At 38.4% G+C, this 17,116-nt stretch overlaps 1 protein-coding gene across 10 annotated transcripts in view; it reads left to right on the top strand.

Annotated features, from left to right (window-relative positions):
* TMCC1 (transmembrane and coiled-coil domain family 1) overlaps positions 1–17,116 on the top strand; it is a 221,227-nt gene that overhangs the window by 181,070 nt on the left and 23,041 nt on the right. The window lies entirely within an intron of this gene.

Below are 17,116 nucleotides of genomic sequence, written 5' to 3'. Positions count from 1 at the left end.
TTTCTTAGGCAAGTGTTGCTGGATGGTATGGTGACTGTTTTATTAGCCTACCTCAGACCTTGTCCTTGAGCCCCCCCACTTCTCACCAGTGGAGAGAGCCAAGTTTTCTAGCTGCTTAGAGGGGCACAGAAGAAAACCATTGACACCTGGCTTTTTGCTGACTCACTGGTTATATAAGCCTTGTAAATACAGCTATCCATATACTCCATTAGGTTACTGGGCAGGTGGCCCCCTCCTTGTTTACTGGCCTTTTCCTTTCTCATCATGTTTCTGCTTCTTCCTTAAGTTTTTGGTAACACAGTCTCAACCTTTCACCAAGTGAGTTCTAAGAAGCAGTGAATAGACAAATCGTTTTTCTTCTATTGAATTGTTGGGTTAACTGTGTATTTTCATCTTGATTATGTTAAAATTCCAAATTCTATATTTTCTTGGCACATGAAACCTACAGTATTAATACATCTTTTCATTTGTGGGCCAGTTAAAGTAAAAACTTCCTTTTCTATCTTTGAGAACTCAGTTTAAATGCCCCTGTTCAAAGAATTATTCTATGACCTCCCAATCTAAAGTAGGTTTCTCGGCCTTAAATTATTCCTTTTCTCACAGCACTGTGTTCCTTTTCTTTGCAGCACTTTTCACAATTTATGTTATTTGATTACTCGTTTTTCTGTTTCCACCACTTTTCCCCACTCAGCCCTAAGTGTCATGAAGGCAGAGAGTTTATTTTTTTGTCAATATATGCCAAAGCACCTAGCAAAACGCCTGGCTGAGAGTTGAAGAAATGACAATAGGCAGTATTACATGTGTAAAGACCCTATGCTGATGTCGACTGAAAAAAAAAATGCACAACATCAGAGTTGTGAAGTAAGTTTTATTTGGGGCAAAATGAGGACTATAGCCTGGGAGACAGCCTCTCAGATAGCTGTGAGGAACTACTCCAAAGAGGTAGGTGGGGAGTTCAGTATATATGTGATTTTGGTGAAGGGGGATTCATGCAGTCAAGCACACATGTTGACAGAAAGTTGCCACTAGTCACAAGGAGCAGATGCCTCCATTAATGATTTAAGTGCTTTTCTAAATATGAGAAGATGCAAGAAATTGAGATCATAAAATCTGAAAAATATCTAACGATCTGAAGCCCTGTTCTGCGAGTTTTTCCTGGAGCACAGAGTGCCTCATTCCTGATCTCTGCCCTGGCTCCTTTCAGGATGTGTTGAAGGTCAGCGATTATGGTGGCTAGTGACTTCATCCTTGTAGAGGCAGATGGTGAGCAACAATTCTTCATCCACAGTGAGAAGAAACAGGATGCGCAGCAGGGTCTAAAAAAGGCCAGTGTGGCTAGAGTGAGAGGAGCATGCTATAAGATGAAGCTAGAGAGAGGTCCAGAGCCCAATCAATCACATAGGACGTTATAGACCAAGTTCACATTCTTGTTCTTAATATTTTAAGAGTGTGGAAAGCTACTAAAATAATTTAAGCATTGGGTGATTTAGGATTTCCTTATTTTTCTTCTTCTTTTAATTCTTTAGTTTAATTGAGGGCCTAAATGAATGCAGCTAGATCAGTCAGGGCGAGTGATTCAGGAGAGAGAGGACAAGATTTTTTTTTTTAATAGTTCTTCTGTTCCTCAATTTAATCTTTTTTTTAAAATAAATTTATGTATTTATTTACTTATTTCTGGCTGCGTTGGGTCTTCGTTGCTGCTCACGGGCTTTCTCTAGTTGCAGCCAGCAGGGGCTACTTGTCGTTGCCGTGCGTGGGCTTCTCTTGTTGCAGAGCACGGGCTCTAGGCGCACGGGCTTCAGTAGCAGCGTGTAGGCTCAGTAGTTGTGGCTCGTGGGCTCTAGAGCGCGGGCTCAGCAGTTGTGGCTTGCAGGCTTTAGAGCACAGATTCAGTAGTTGTGGCACACAGGCTTAGTTGCTCCGCGGCATATGGGATCTTCCTTGACCAGGGCTAGAACACGTGTCCCCTGCATTGGCAGGCAGACTCTTAACCGCTGCACCGCCAGGGAAGTCCTGAGAGGACAAGATTTTGTCCTAAGAGTTTGACGGTACAAATAAGTAGAGATAGGTGGGAAGTATTATAATTTGACTGAAATTTGGAAAGTAAAATAGATAGGACTTGATATTGGATGGGATATAGGTAGAAGGCCGATGATGTCAAGGATGATTCCTGGGCTTTGGCATGGTTTGGTTTGGCTTGTGTAACCTGATGGTTAGTAATGCGTTCCCTGAGATATAGAATACTGTAAGAGAACCAGGTTTAGAGAAGGATCACAGTGTTTGGTTTTGGTCATGTAGATTTTGATACAGTCAAGTAGCCCTTTGGATCTGTACATCTAGATTCCAAAGGAGATTGTACTACTTTTACCATTGGGAAACCTTTAGTGATATCCTCGGAATAAAGTCCAAAAGTTTAGACCTACCTTGGGAGCTTATCTCCCACCATAGCCCGATCCTGTGCCATACTTTTACAGTCTCATGAACCATTCAGTCATCTTGAAGAGACTATTACATTTCCTTCTTCTGGGCCTTTGCTCATACTGGCGGTCAACCTGAAATGCCTTTCCTTACCCCTTCTCATTTTTATCAAAAACTTCTTCCTTCAAGGCTCATTTCGTTTTTCACCTCCTCCAAGAAGCCTTCCCTGTTCCCTCTCCGTTCCTGTATTCAAGAAGTACTTTACCTTCATATCTACCATATCATTTACTTAATCAGACCTGTTTCATTTCTCTTTCTCACCAACTAGGTTATGTGTTTCTTGAGAGCAGGGATTCCACCTTTATTCAGTACGTTAGATAAGAAGAACAAAGGATAATTGCAAAATTAATTAAATAGTAGAAGCCTTGATCTTTTCTATACCCTGCTTCCTTAGTCTCATAGCACCATGAAGTCCATCTATCTACTGATTTTCTCAAGGCTGTCCTACATTTGTACCTTATAGATACCTACATACAACTTTTCTACCTACATAGTAGAAAAGTTCTTCCTTTCATACGCAAAATCCCTAAGCTACTCATTTTCATCACATACTTTTTTACTTTTACTTTATTTGTAATTTATCAGAAAAACTGAAATCTTGCTGTTACTTATCACACGTGAAAGAATTGACCAAGACAGGAAGGACCAGAATTCATAGCTGATCTTGTTCGCTGTGTCTCCTCTTTTCCCATTCTCTGGAATAATTCTAGAACCCATGCAGTACTTTTTTCAGTGAGGTCACTTATTGGCGTTTAAGACTGGGTAAGACTGTGCGTTGCAGGAGGCGTGACCCACATATTTCCTAGTGCTCTCTGATAGGATAGCACTGTCCACAGTTGAGCAAGCCTCCCCCCAGGGAACAGAGTGTAGAAATGCAGAAACAAGTTATGAAGGTTGGCTCCTTCCCATTTAAGTAATTCTTTCACAGAGGCTTAAGCATTCAATTTGTCTCTTCAGACATCTTTAAATAGTTGAATTTCCTTCCTATTATCTCAGTTAATATTTGTATGTATTGATTTTCATTCTTTGGAAGCCTGAATTTCAGTGATTTCTTACCCCTTTTAGGAGTTATAGATACCTCCATTTAAAAACCTGAGAGACAATTGGACTACCCTCTGAAATTTATACCAGTCACATATTTATGCTTTTTTTTATAGATGTGTTTAATTTAGACCTTTCTTTTAGTCGTAGTTGTCCCATTATAACTTGGAAATATGAACTAGATTGTATCCCTTATGTTCTATTTGAGAACGTTGGTTTATATATCATCCATTGTCGTTACAGATCTTGAATGAGAAAAATCTAAGCAGCTCTAAACCTTATATCACAAAGGAATGACTGTAGTTCTACCATGATTTGATTACTTGCAACTAAATAAAAATTACTTTAAGATAAATTTATTTAAACAGAGGGACAGATCATTATTGCACTCTTGATAAACTCTTCTCAGATCAATTCTGTTCATTAAAGAATATATAAAATCTTTGACAAGTGATACTCTAGGCTCTTACCTTTCTTAGAATTTGTACTTAATTTTGAGAACATAGCTGCTTTTTTGTACAGTAGAATAAAGCAGATACACATATAAAGTTTGAATACCTGCTGTGTAGACTATCTAATATCTTGAGAGTCATCAGTTTTTAAAGATCATGGAAATGTTAAATTACTTTTTGCCTGTACTTCCCTTTATGTTAGCTGCTTTGGGACAGTGCCATACTACTACTATCTGGATAGCTCCAGTAGTACCTCACTTCATGCTCCATATATATAATATATATATTTAATAGACTTTAGGAAGGGGGTTGTAATCCTAAATATGGGATTCCCATCTGGAGTCTGACTTTGTAGAAATCATCAATGCCTCCTTTTTATGTTGATCCAACTGGTGGTAATCGTGGCTGTTACAAAAAGCATTATAGGGAAGTAGTTAAGGACAAGGACTCTGAAGCCAAATCCTATGGGATTTAAGTCCTGGCCCTGCTGCTTACCATTGTGTGACCTTGTTACTTTACTTCTCCTAATTCAGTTTCCTCAGCTGTAAAATTGGGGATTATAATAGCATATATTTCCTAAGGTTGTTTTGAGGGTTAACTAGGTAAATATAAGCAAAACACTTACAGCAACACCAGGTACATAGTAAACATTCAATTACTAGTACATTTAAGACTGTCATCATCAGATTTATGTATATGGCGGATTGAACCTTGAGCTTTCATAGCCTCAGAAGATACCTATCTGAGGAATAAACCTAGTGAGATAATCCTAGAAATGTTCAAATAGTTCACATAGGAAAGTAATAATGTTGGGCATTTAATTCATAAGCCTTTCGAATTGAAAAATGTCTGATGTCTGAACCAAATATTTTTTTAAAAATTTTTATTAAAGTATAATTGACTCACAGTGTTGTGTTAATGTCTGCAGTACAGCAAAGTGATTTAGTTACACATATATATACATTTTTTTTATTATTCTTTTCCATTATGGTTTATCATAGGATGTTGAATAAAGTTCCGTGTGCTACACAGTAGGACCTTGTTGTTTATCCATTCTATATATAATAACTTACATCTGCTAATCCCAACCTCCCACTCCATCGCCCCCCAACTCCCTTCCCCTTGGCAACCACAAGTCTATTCTCTATATTCGTGAGTCTGTTTCTGTTTCGTAGCTAGGTTCAATTGTGTCATATTTTAGATTCCACATATAAGTGATATCATACACTATTTATCTTTCTGTTTCTGACTTAATTCACTTAGTATGATAATCTCTAGGTCCATCCATGTTGCTGCAAATGGCATTATTTCATTCTTTTTGTGGCTGAGTAGTATTCCATTGTATATATGTACCACATCTTCCTATCCATTCATCTGTTGATGGATGTTTAGGTTGTTTCCATGTCTTGGCTATTGTAAATAGTGCTGCAATGAATGTTGGGGTGCATGTGTCTTTTTGAATTATAGTTTTGTCTGGATATATGCCCAGGAGTGGGATTGCTGGATCATATGGCAACTCTATTTTTAGTTTTTTGAGGAACCTCCACATGGTTTTCCATAGTGAGCCAAATATTCTTAATGTATGACGGTAAGATATTTCAAGGAGCATTAGAAGTCAGTCTTTGATTTAATAGGATCCTATTATAATGCAGATAAAGTTATAAATAACCTTGTTAAGACCTCTTGGTATTACAATAAACAAAAACAGTTTAGGTTGTAATGAAAGAGAATTGTAAATAGCCAGTACCCAAAATAGTTTCTGAATAGATAAGTGAATAGGAAATAATTTCATTCATTCGGGAAACATTTAAGCAGCTACTAAGTGCTATGCCCAGTTTTAGGTGTTAGAGAAACAGAAGTGGACAAAACACAAAAATCACTACCTTCGTGGACTTTACATTCTAGTTTTTGTTGATATATATCAAAATATATGTCATGAGGTAAAAAGTTCTATGGAGAGAAAAGAAGTCTAGAAGCTAGAATAGGGAGTTCATAATGGAAGCAGAGGCTGTAATTTTAAATACAGTGTCAGGGAAGACCTCGCTACTAAGGTGACATTGGAGCAGAGACTTAAAAGAGGTAGATAGAGTAAGCCATGCAGGTGTCTGGGGAGGGGTGTTCCAGGCAGAAGGAACACGAAGTGAAAAAGCACTGAAATGGTGCATGCCTGGCACATTCTAGGAGTAGCAAGGAAGCCATTGTAGCTGGTGGCAGTGGAGTGAAGGGATGAGTAAGTAGTAGGAGGTGGAGTCAGAGAGATTATGGATGTGGGGCAGGTGCCAGATCATAGTCATTTAGGCCATTGTAAGGGCTTTGGCTTTTACTCTGAGTTATGGAGCCACTGGAAAGTTTTAGATGTAAAAGACTGTTGTGATTTGACTTACATTTTTAAAGGACCACTCTGGCTGCTCTTGATATAATTGATTATAAAAATATTATTGCAATAATAGTGTAGAAGACCATTGCAGTAGTCCAGGCAAGAGCTGATAGTGTTTTACACCAGGGTGGCAGCAGTTGAGATATAGTGAGAAGTAGTCAGATTCTGCATCTCTTTAGCAAGTAGAGCCCAAAACATTTTGCTGGGGCAGTGTAGTGTGCATAGGGGGTAACAACGCAGACTCTGTAGCCAGACTATCTGGGTACGAACATTGGCTTTGCTGCTTCTTTACTTTGTGATCTTGGACAACTTAAATTCTCTATGCTTTGGTTTTCTTAGCTATAAAATAGAGATAATAATAATACTCATCTTGTAGTGTCATTGTGAGAACTGAACAATTTACTAAACGGAAAAAGAACTTAGAACAGTGCCTGGCACACAGTAAGTACTATACTATATGTATTAGCATCTGTCTTTATTAATGTTAACTGGGTAAGGTATGAGAAAGAAAGAGGAGTTGAAGATGACACTAAGGCTTTGGATCTGATCCCATGGATCAGTGAAGTAGCCATTATCTGAGATGGGAAAGACTGCAGGGGAAGCAGGTTTGTGGGGTGTCAGGAACTCAGTTTTTTTTTTTTTGCAGTACGCGGGCCTCTCACTGTTGTGGCCTCTCCCGTTGCGGAGCACAGGCTCCGGACGCACAGGCTTAGCAGCCATGGCCCACGGGCCCAGCCGCTCCGCGGCACGTGGGATCCTCCCAGACCGGGGCACGAACCCGCGTCCCCTGCATCGGCAGGCGGACTCTCAATCACTGCGCCACCAGGGAAGCCCCACAGTTTTGTACATAGTAAATTTGAAATGATTGTTAGACATCCAAGTAGAGATATTGAGTAGGTAGTTGGATATATGAGTCTAGAGTTAAGGGAAGTATGGGCTGTGGTATGCATTTGGAAGCCGTTAGCAAATAAATGATATTTAAGACCATTTTAATAGAAAGAAGAGTAATTAAGCCATAAAATGGAATTGGGGATATACAGTTTGGACAGCCCCTGCTTAGAGCCTTTACTCTTCACAAGCTAACAAGCCTAACAGTAGCCAGTTCAGAGACAGCCAGATTATCACAAACCCATGGAGCTTTCCAAATTCTTTCATTGCTTTTTAGAATTTGTTTTATCAGAATTGCTTGAAATAAATAGGATTAAGCTGAGGCTTAGAAATCTTTTGTCTTAATTAGACTGTGTCATAAAAGTATTTGCAGGGAATTAACTTGTAAAGGGGAACTCACTGGTGGCAGTTTTACAAATTGGCTTATCCACACATGGGTTTTATATGAGTTTTTTTGTTTTGTTTTGTTTTGTTTTGCGGTATGCGGGCCTCTCACTGTTGTGGCCTCTCCCGTTGTGGAGCACAGGCTCCGGATGCACAGGCTCAGCGGCCATGGCTCACTGGATGACCTGTTTGGTTCCTTTCTAGCTCAAAGAATCTGTGCTTATAAAAAAACTCCTAACCATAACAAAGCGGAATATAATTTTATACTTACACCATTGATGCTGTGATTTTGTAGGCTCCTTATGGACTAACTTTCTTTCATTCTTTCTTTCTTTCTCTCTTTCTCTTTTTCTTTCTCTCTTTCTTTCTTTCTCTTCCCTCCCTCCCTCCCTTCCTTCCTTCCTTTCTTCCTTCCTTTTCCTCCCTTTTCCTCCCTCCCTCCCAGGCTCACATGAACCTATTAAATCCAAACATCGGGCCTGAAGTACATCTGGCAGTGCAAATCCTCAATGATCTATTTCACGTAAGCCAGGAAATCAGTCCTCCTGTGACAAAGCAATTCTGAGCAACAGGCCTAGATTCCATAATGGATATTTTGCAGTGGGGTTGGAACAGGTTGGCCATTTAGGATGTTAATAATCTAAACTCATATTCAACTCAGCAGTTTTTCCTCAGCAGCCTTGGAGGGATGAATATCATCTGTTGGAAGCTATTTTTCTTACAAAAATTCTGACCTTTTTTCCATTCAGAGTAACATAGGCTGAGTCACTGCATGGCATATGAGATCTAAAAGAATCATTTTAAGGAGATGCTGGCGAGCATTTATATTGAACATTTACTTGATATCTTCTTTGTCCAAGGCATTGTGGTACCTTCTTGGGGCACAAAGATGAATGTGATGTGACCCCTGCCCTCAGGAACTGTCAGTGGAGGCAACACACTCAAGCAGTCATTTCAGCATAATGTGATAGGGACAAGTGGTACAGAAACATAGAAAAAAGAATATAAAGGAGGAGCCATTAATCCAGCTGGGAGAGGGAGGTTGTCAGGAAAGATTTCCTGAAGGAGGTTATGCCTGAACTGGGTTTCCTTCAGCCAGAAAAGGAAAGGAGAATATACCCTGGACTGGCCGAGGGAGCCTTGTGGGCAGAAGCCTGGAAGTGTGAAACAGTGTGCCATGTCAGAAGAACCAAATTATAGTTTTGACCCTTAGCATATATAGATTTAAAGTTTCCATTATTTCCAAGTGATCCATGATATAGTTTTTTTGTCAAAATTTTGCACGTGGTAGGATCTTCAGCTACAAAGCTAGAGAGTAAACCCCACCAGAATTCACATTTCAGTGCACGTCACCCATGAAGTGATTTTAAAACTTTGTTTTTGATGAAGATGGACCTGAAAAGTGCTGGTGGTAGAAAAGAGAGTGGGGCCTTAAGTGGTTCTCAATAGAAAAGGGAAGTTTGAGACAAACTAGACTGTAGTGCCAAATTCACAAGTGACCAGGATTCTTGTCATGAGTATTACTTGTGTATCAATGATTTTTCAAACTTTTTTTGAGTGCGATTTTGTGTGTGTGTATTTTTAATTGCTGTAACATTGGTCTGTAACTTGACATAAGTTTCATGTGTACAACATTGTATTTCAACTTCTGTATACACTACTTCATGTGCACCACCAAAGGTTTAGTTTCCATCTGGCACCATACAGTTGACCCCCTTTACCCATTTTGCCCTCCCCCAACCCTCCTTCCTCTCTGGTAACCGCCAATCTAATCTCTATATCTACGTGTTTTGTTTTTGTTCTGTTTGTTCATTTATTTGTTTTATTTTGTTTTTTATTCCACATATGAGTGAAATTTTCTCCATCTGACTTACTTAGCATAATACCCTCAAGGTCCATCCATGTTGTCACAGATGTTAAGATGTCATCTTTTTATATGGCTGAGTGGTATTCCATTGTGTATATGTGTATGTATATGTTCCATTGTGTGTATGTATATGTATGTGTATACACACACCACACATACACACACACAGGTGGATTCTTAACCACTGCGCCACCTGGGAAGTCCCACTCTGCCCATTTTTTAATCAGATTGTTTGTATTTTGTTGTTGTTATTGTAGAGTTGCATGAGCTCTTTATATATTTTAGATATTAACCCCTTATCGGTCATATCATTTACAAATGTTTTCTCCCATTCATTAGGTTGTCTTTTGTTTTGTTGATGATTTCCTTTGGTGTGCAGAAGCTTTTTAGTTTGATGCAGTGCTATTTGTTTATGTTTGCTTTTGTTTCCCTTCCCTGAGGAGACATACTCAGAAAGATATTGCAAGACCCATGTTAGACTATAAGGCCTATGTTTTCTTCTAGGATTTTTATGGTTTCAGGTCTTACTTTCAAATCCTTAAACCATTTTGAGTTAATTTTTTGTGTATGGTGTAAGATAGTGGTCTAGTTTCATTCTTTTGCATGTGGCTGTCCAGTTTTTCCAACACCATTTATTGAAGAGACTGTCCTTTCTCCAGTGTATGTTGTTTGCTCCTTTGTCATAAATTAATTGTGGGTTAATTTCTGGGCTCTCAATTCTGTCCTGTTGATCTGTATGTTTGTTTTTCTGCCAGTACCATGTTGTTTTTATTGTTAAAGCTTTGTAGTATAATTTGCAGTCAGGGAGTGTGATATGTCCAGCTTTGTTCTTTTTTCTCAGGATTGCTTTGGCTATTCAGGGTGTTTTGTGGTTCCGTACAAATTTTAGGATTTTTTGTTCTATTTCTATGAAAAATGTCATTGAGATTTTGGTAGGGATTGCATTGAATCTGTAGATTGCTTTACGTGGTATGGACATTTTAACAATGTTAATTCTTTCAGTTCATGAGCGTGGAATATCTTTCCATTTCTTTGTGTTTTCTTCAATTTCTTTAAACAACGTCTTATAGTTTTCAGTGTACAGGTCTTTAACCTCCTTGGTTAAATTTATTCCTAGGTATTTTATTCTTTTTGTTGTGTTTGAAAATAGGATTGTTTTCTTATTTTCTCTTTCTGCTAGTTCATTATTAGTGCATAGAAATGCAGCAGATCTTTCAATACTGATTTTGTACCCTGCAAATTTACTGTATTCGTTTATTATTTCTAGTAGTTTTTTGGAATCTTTAGGATTTTCTGTGTTTAAAATCATATCATGTGCAAGTAGTGATGGTTTTACATTTTCCTTTCCAATTTGGATGCCTTCTATTTCTTTTTCTTATCTAATTGTCTGGCTAGGATTTCCAATGTCATGTTGAATAAGGATAGTGAGAGTAGGCATCTTTGTGTTGTTCCTGATCTTAGAGAGAGAGCTTTCTATTTTTCATCATCGAGTATGATGTTAGCTGTGGGTTTGTCATATATGATCTTTATTACATTGACATATCCTCCTTTTGTACCCATTTTATTGAGAATTTTTTATCAAAAATGACTGTTGAATCTTGTCAGATGCTTTTCCTGCATCTATGGAGATTATCACATGATTTTTATCCTTCATTTTGTTAGAGTGGTCTATCACATTGGTTAATTTGCAGATGTTCAACCATCCTTGCATCCCTGTCAAACTTTTTAAAAATAAGCAATAAAACATTGTTTCCTTTTCTTTTTCTAAGCAAAAATTTCCCAGGATACCCATATAAAATAAATGAAAGAAGAGGTAATCAGGGTTCCAGGAGTCCTGCTCACTTGGCTTCACTATTCCCCTCTGTGGTGATCCAGACACATCTCCACGGAACCTAGGGTTGTTTCATGTACTAAAGTTCTCTGTAAAAAAAAGTGCAAAGGTGATTCCTAGAACTTATAGGAAACTCTTCGGTCTGTATAAGAATTATTTATCAAATTAAGGAAAAATTTTATGACAACTGAAAAGGCCTGTTTTTTAGACTATGACCTGAATCTTGGTTTTAGGTCCAAAGCAGAATATGGAATGCTTAGAGAAAAGGCTTGCTTGCTGTGGGATAGTGGAATTTAGTCTATTTTTATTTTCTTTTACACCCACTTGAGATCTACTCTCCATTTCACAGCATGGCAAACTCAACGTCGGTCAGAATCGCACAGGAGAAATTTGCTCAACAGAGTTGTGCTGACTGTGAGGAGGGAAGGGCATTTGTTTCTACAGTGAGACTGTGGAGATAGGTGAAAAAACATTGTCATGATTAAGATATACTTTCTTCACAAAGTGCTGATAGACTGTGGGGTTTCTTTTATTTTTGTTAGGGATGAGACATGGGGGAGGTGGAAAGGCAAGCCTGAATGAGATGATGCAAAATTCAGATCCAGAGCTGTGTAACACCTAAGGCAGGACTCTTTCTTGTGTTTTATGTTCTCAACACAATCCGCCTGGCAGAAGAAGAAAAGCTTATAAGACCAACCAGAGCCTGTTCATGTTTATTATCGATTAGAAGGTAGATTCCTGTGTGGTTCTTAGGGCCAAGATTAAGAATCTCTAGGGATTACCATTTGTATTGGATTTGGGGAGTGGCCTCCCCCAAATCAAATATTCTATCTTATTGCCCCCACTAAGTGTACTTGAATTGAACCATACACTCCAATTTTGATTCGAAACATGGCTACCGTATCTCTGAGAAAATATTTGGCAGAACAGTGGTCTGCAGGTGCCCCAGCGTCAACTTGCACAGGCGACGGCACAACCCATTCTGTGAAATTGGCTTTGGAAAAGATACACTTTCAAAAAAACCAAGATAGTCAAGCTTGTATTTGTTTTCAGATTAACTACAAAGACTTCCTCACTCTCTAACCCCTTCTTCTTTTATCGTAAAATTCCTTCTTCATTTTCTCAGAAAAGATACGGATTATTTAATGTGCAGAGTATGAGGTTGCCTGAGAGAGACAATACTCTATAAAGCATAGATAAGATGACTTCATCATACTAAGTAAGCAGAATGGGACTGTGGCTTTTATTGAAGATAGCAATGTCAAGTCAGGGATTTCTGAATCTTTTTTAGCTAAAAATATACATATCTTGGATTTTGAGTAATGAACCAGGTAAGGAATAGAAAAAGGTAACTTCTTGAATGCTTACCTCGCTTGGCAGGCATAGCACACATTTAACATCTTTTCAAATAATCTCATGAGAAAATGATAGCCCCATTGTATGGAAGAGAAAACTTAGGCTCAAAGAGAACTAGTAGATGGCCCAGAGACACACAGCTGTGAGGTGACAGAGTCAGGTTTGAACCCAGGTCCTTTTACTCTTGAAAGTGCCCCTTCCACCGTGTTGCCGTTTCCACTGTTCTCAGAGCTGGGTCCTGCTGTGTTCTAACACTTTAATCCACTTAGAGAAAGTCGACAGATCTTTAATATATTTGCAAATGAAAATTGAAAGCCATTATAAAGCTTTATCAAAACTCTGCCGTAGATGGCTCCAGTTCTGTCCTTGATTAATCAGTGTTTTGAGGTATAGCTGTTGAAAATTTTCTCTTGGGCTGTTTTCTGGTCAGTTAATTCAGATCAGTGAATAGATAATTTCAACAATGAATTCTCAATAGTAAGAGACAAAGTACAAACAAAGCAGTATAGGCTGCTTGTTATAGCAACAGTTAGATATTAATTGTGGCTTCTGACCATATCTCTAGCCTTGTAGCATATTGCCTAACTTATAATAAGTAGTCAAAATATGTTTAACTGACTGACTTTTGGTCCTAGCTTTTTCTATACAAATTAATTCTAACCTCAGCAATAAGTGGGCTGCTGCTTGCTATTTAGTGGGTATGATTAGATTTGAAAGCCCTTCAGGGAGTATGGTCATAGGAAACCCTGTTGTGAGGGTGATATTGCTGCTGCTGTTGTCAAATTGCCAAGTGATAAGGTAGTAGGAGGCACCTCACAGTCAGTTCACTTGTAAATTAGTGATAACAGTGTCTACTTTGTAGGGTTATTGTGAGAACTGGAAGATTAGGCAACCAGCTGCCTAGCCACAAGACCAACTGTCAAGAAAGATGACTATTGTTACTTTATGTAATGTTGAATTACATTATTCCTTTGGTTCAGGCTCTTCGTATCCCCTAGTTTATGCCTGAAATGTGAAAGATCTTGGAAGGAAGTATATTCTGGAATCTTTTAATATTTGAATTTTTCAAAAAGAACCACTTACATGGTACAAAAATAATAGCCAGTACTAACAGCTTACACTGTGCCTGGTACTGTTTTGAGAGTTTTTATGTTCATTGATTCACTTCCTCCTCACAACAGTCTTCTGAAAATGGGCATTAGTATTATCCATATTTTACAGTTGATGAAATGGATATAGACAGAGGTTAAATAACTTGCCCAATGTCACATGGCTAGTAAGTAGCAAAGCCAGTTTCCAACCCAAGCAGTTTATGCCAGAATCCATGCTTCACTGCTACACTAAATGTAGCCAGACTTAATAGTCTTGTTTTTCTGATCTATGCCTTTTCCTGTATAAGAAAACCCTTTCCTATTTTCCAGTACTGCCTTCTAAAGCGTTTTAAATTTGCTTTTCACATTTGCAATTACACATTTCAAATTTGCAATAGTTGTTTGTCTGGAGTGAAGTAGGAATCTAATTTTATGTTGTTTTATGTGGATAGCCTAGTATGCTAGCAAAGACTGTTGGAAAAGAGAACTTTTCACTTGGTACGTTCACAACTCAAAGCTAAGTCAGGCCCTTCCAGCGCTAAGTATTCAGGCCACCAAGGACTTGGTTCATAATTCAAAAGATACCGAGAGAGTATGCACAACCCCTGTCCTATAATTCTGTAGTTCAATATATCTTTCTCTTTCCTCCTCTTTCTCTCCCCTCCCCTCCCCTCCTCTCCTCTCCTGATTTCCTGCTCTCTCTCGCCTTCCTTTTTAAGAACAGTGCCTGCCAGGATTGGGAGGAGTTACTGAGTAATCCAGTGATTCATGGTTTCAAGTGTAAACTACCCTCCTGCTGAAGCTGTGGGTTAGCTTTCTTTCTCAAGGCCGAGGACAGTGGATTCTGTCAGCTGTGCTCTTGCAGCCATATTGATGATTCTAAGTGGGAGTCACACACTGGAAGGACATAGTGGGGCTCCGAACAGCCAGGTAGGACAGAAGTCGGAGTAAAGACAGTCTGGTTTATTTCTGTAGTTACTGTGCAGGGAAATAAAGACACATCTAAACTGATGATTTGTAAATAATTATATTGAAACTTTATTCAGGTTTTTTCAATTTTAGAGATGTAATCAAACCTTGATTCTAACAACAAGGTCCTACTATATGGTACAGGGAACTATATTCAGTATTCTGTGATAGACCATAATGGAAAAAAATAAAAAAAAGAATGTATTATATATGTGTAACTGAATCATTTTGCTGTACAGCAGAAATTAACACAACATTGTAAATCAACTAGTTTTTGATAAATAAATAATAATTTAGAAAACAACAACAAACCTTAATTCTAGTCCCAAAGCCATCTTTTGAGCAGTATGATCAATTTCTGTCCTTCCAGGGTAACAGTTAAACTTGATTTCCATGTCTACACTTCTTTAGACAACAAGAATGCATATAAGTTGATATTCAAGTAATAAGAAAGAACCTGAGAAAACTAGACCATGCATAAGCTTGTAGTCTTAGATCTAGAGACGTTTCATATATATATATATATTTTTTTTTTTTTTTTTTGCGGTATGTGGGCCTCTCACTGCTGTGGCCTCTCCCATTGCGGAACACAGGCTCTGGACGCGCAGGCTTAGCGGCCATGGCTCATGGGCCCAGCCGCTCCGTGTCATGTGGGATCTTCCCGGACCGCGGCACGAACCCGTGTCCCCTGCATCGGCAGGCGGACTCTCAACCACTGCGCCACCAGGGAAGCTCAGAGATGTTTCATATTGCTTTCCTTTTATACTGTGGTAGATTTTGAGCTATTAAACATAAGTACACAATCAGGGTCATATTACATACTATAGTTATGGGATCTGAAATTCCATTCAGAAAGAAAATCACACAATGGGAACTCTGTACAGCTTAAGAGAGTGAACCGAAGGAACTGAAGAGAGTGGGTTTCCAGGAGCTTCTCTTGCAAGTCTTGGCGACTTGGTTTATCTGGAACTCTGACTCATCCTCTCTTCTGCTGCCTTCCCTCTGGCCCTTTCACTGCTTATTAGCACGCACCTAAAGATGAACAGGACAGATGGAGAAGTGACACAAAACAGTTACTGTGCTAGTCCCTAACTATTCTGCATATTCTTTTTATTAGTGGAGCCAATGTCATTTTTGTTATTCATTTCAGTTTTAAATTATTCTTTTGCTTTTATTTAAATGTACAGTATTTCACATTTGTTCATCTAGAAGGAAAATAATATTGTTTCTGTTCACATTAGTAGTAATATATTGAATCCAGTAACGAACTAAATGTGTTTTAGAGATTGGCATAGTCCGTGCTCAGACAGTAAAACTGAGGAGATACAGCCAAGATGAAAAAAGGGAGAATGCATCTCTAGACTGACAAGTTAATTATCAGCATTTCATGAATATTTCAGATTTGTTTTATTATTGTCATTATAGAATTAATTCAACTTTTTAAAATATGAGAGTAACCTACATATAGTTCTTCCTAGCAGATTGTTTACTGGTGACAGATTAGAGATGGGAACCAAGGAAAAGAGTGTGCCCTTAGTCTCCGGGATGGTAAACTTGTACACTGTCACTCCTACTGGGAATTTTTGTTTCCCAGCAATTGTTATTTTATTATTTATTTCGGTTACTACTCAATAGAGAGTAAGTTTCTAAAGCCTCTTTCCATGGGCCCTTCCCTAATTCACCACCACAAGCCACACCCAGGGGCGCCTTCTTGAAGGACTTCTTTCTTCTGAGTTAGAGAAACATGACCTCCCCTTAGCTTTGGCTAATGGCTTTGAAGCATTATAGTGTAAGTTTTCAAATCTGAACAACTTGTCTTTTTCTTCAACTTCCTTGAATGATCACTCATGCATACCAGAGGATAGTCATTGTATGTGTTTTGGAGTCCCTTGCCTAATAAAAATCTTTCGCTAGATAGAACTCACAAAATTTGAGCTTCAAAAGGTCTGAACTTAGTCATTGACTTGTTAATTACTAACCTCTTACTGTCTGTGTCCCTGACTGTCTATGTTATCTTGCCTAAGTTTATCACATTTACTTGTGATTTGGGATTTTAACTCTCAAGAGCATACCACGTTCATCCTTGCCCTTTCAGCAGTACCCTCCCATTCCCTCCTTCACCTGTCTGCAGCTACCCATTAAGTGCCCCTAATAGAACAGAGAGAATGATTGCATCAACCTTGACATGATTTGATAAAAAGACACTGTGATAACAATTGGATTTTTATATCTAGCCACTTAAATTACCTTTTCTCGCCAACATTTTCAGATGACCGTAATCTGAAAGCATGAATTGGAATACAGTGATATCTGAATACTAAGATGATATATAATTAAATTGAAATACAGATGTACTTTGTTGTACATAGATATGCTTCTAAA

Source organism: Monodon monoceros, unplaced genomic scaffold (assembly GCF_005190385.1).
Source record: "Monodon monoceros isolate NGI ecotype Baffin Bay Population unplaced genomic scaffold, NGI_Narwhal_1 Super_Scaffold_3, whole genome shotgun sequence".
In the NCBI taxonomy this organism is placed as follows: domain Eukaryota; kingdom Metazoa; phylum Chordata; class Mammalia; order Artiodactyla; family Monodontidae; genus Monodon; species Monodon monoceros.
The sequence above is the reverse complement of the archived record's forward strand: the minus strand, read 5'-3'. Positions and strand labels throughout refer to the sequence as shown.